Source organism: Drosophila innubila (genome assembly GCF_004354385.1).
Source record: "Drosophila innubila isolate TH190305 chromosome 3R unlocalized genomic scaffold, UK_Dinn_1.0 2_E_3R, whole genome shotgun sequence".
NCBI classification, from domain to species: domain Eukaryota; kingdom Metazoa; phylum Arthropoda; class Insecta; order Diptera; family Drosophilidae; genus Drosophila; species Drosophila innubila.
In genome coordinates this window covers 12,974,293-12,976,780 of record NW_022995380.1, presented here as the reverse complement: position 1 = coordinate 12,976,780, position 2,488 = coordinate 12,974,293, and positions in this window count along the sequence as shown.

Genomic DNA, 2,488 nt, shown 5'->3' with positions numbered 1-2,488 from the left:
CGGAGAAAAGCATCAAGTTTATTACTTAATAAAGTAATTAGAAATGTGGCTATAAGCCTTCAGGCCAAACTAACGACTTTTCTTCACTTGAAGTTTACTTTCCTTTTGATTCGCTTCATTTGACTGCATTTGTGTGTTAATCAGTCATCGGGGATTTCGTTCAACATCAGAGCACATAATTTCATACATTAACTTTAGTATGTATATATTCACTTGTAATGGTTGTATTTCAACTGAATTGCTTTGATCTGAAAGTCTGTCTAATTGATTTCTTGTTGCCATCTACTCAGTTTTGGCTTAAGTTATTTGCTAGTTGATGTAAATAAGCTAGAGATAAGTTGTAGCTCAACTGATGGATTAAATGTAACCGTAAAAGCCAATTTGATAACTTCACTTTGTCTGTTCTCAACTGTTCATTTTTACTAGCTGTATTTTCTATTCAACATAAATATCATATATACTTATTTCCCTGCGGTACATTGTCAAGTACTTAATTAGGGACAATCATTTTGAATTAAATTCTTTATTTTTAAGCTTATTTTATATTAATTATTACATTAATAATAATAAATAGGTTTAAAATGATTAAAACTACAATTATATTAAATTTAATTAATTGTATAAATGTATGTTTAATTAATATCATTTGTTAAATATCAAACATTCAGTTTTCTACATCATTTTATAAATCGATTTATCTGTTTTTTGTAAATAAATTTAAAAAAAAAATCTATTACTAGCTTTTGGACTATTTTAGACTCATAAATAGTGAAATATTTGTGTAGTAAAAAGAGGCTATTCATTTCAATTTAAACTCAATTCAAATAACCCATTATGCAAATATTTTATTCATGCAAATCCGCCATTTTGTTGCATAACCTAAGGCTTTATAACAAATTACGAAACAGGCTTTTGAAATTTGCAGCGTACTTGGTAGTAAACGAAATTTGCATAAAATTGCATTTAAATCAATGAAACGAGCTGACAAAATGGAACATCTGCTGCATTGTCTTTTGCCATATAAATGTGCAATTAATTAACCGTTAATTAGCACAAATGCGTGTTTGTGTGCGTGTGCATAATTAATTATGCATGTTATGTGGCACGTGCCACGTGGCAGTTTGTAACGCCACTTGGGAAATTTCAATTGCAGCTGCACAATTGCTCCCATCCCCCTTACGAGCCAACAATGCATAAGTTGACAGCCCCAAATTTGGCTAATGTCTTCATTGGTTGCATTAAATTTAATACAAGTTGACAGCACTAGAAAAAAGTTAGTGTAGTATTAATTACAGTTCATTGTTGGCAGCGCAAATTAGTGGGATAACAAGTTGGCAGCGCTCTTATTGCGTGTTAATAAACAGTGTGACAGTTTTATTTATTATTGCCAAAAAATTGTATCTAATGTATTTATTTAAGCAGTATTGATGTTTAATTCAAGCTAGCACTTCGTTGGCATCTTGAATTTTTTCATCAATAAATGCTATTTAAAATTTACAATATATATGGTTGACAAAAACGTGAAGAAAGTTCTTCTAAGTGGTCGTCTAATTAATAGCAATTTTACCTTTTCCCAGCCGTAACTATTTGCCACTCACTAATTAGCATTTTGGGGCTACCCACAAAACTTGAAGGATGACAGACCCAAACCCTGAAAATCCGTAGACCGAATCATACTCGAATACTCGGTTTGTCGGGCTGGGCCAACGCTAATTGGGCTTTATTGGTGGCAAATGTCAATTGGAGCGAGTCAACCGGGAAGGAGGCGTGTGGCAGCACTTCTGATTATGGTTCGCTGATAAGAGAAACATTTGTCGTTGCCAAGACGTTGCTGTGGTTGTCCTTCTTCTTCTCCTTCTCCTTCTTTTCATCTCCCGGACAACGTTGTGCCTTTGCGTGGCATGAGCGTGTGGGCAGCGAAGCGTTGCCCAAAATGCAATTTTTGACACACATAATTTCTTATTTTTTTTTTTTTACAATCTGTTTTCGAGAGTTTGTGGTGCGGCTAAAAAGTTTGGCATTTAATTTTTCTGGCTCGACTGCACTTGAACGCCTACAAGCTGCCTACAGTTTCTAATTTATGGTGCAGTGAAAGTGCCAACAAAGCCAAATCGATGATATAAAGCGACTCTGTGAATGAGTGTGCTTACATTTACACTTATTTTAATGTATTGGGCTATAATTGAGTTGGCAGCATAAATTTAAAGCATATTTTTTAGATATAAAGACGTGATGCCTTAATGATGACTTGAAATTATAAAATTAGCAGTCCTGATAAGTGAACTAGATATATGAAAAGTTGTCAGTCAATCCTGAAAAGTTACCAGGACCCAAAGCAGTTAAACAAACCGCAACTTGGCAGCACCAATCCTCAACAACTCATACAAATAGTATTCGAAAAACTAGAAACTTGTCCATTGCTAATGTACACTGGAAACTTTTCTTGATAGATATTAGAATAGACTTACACTTCTTCTAATTTACACTC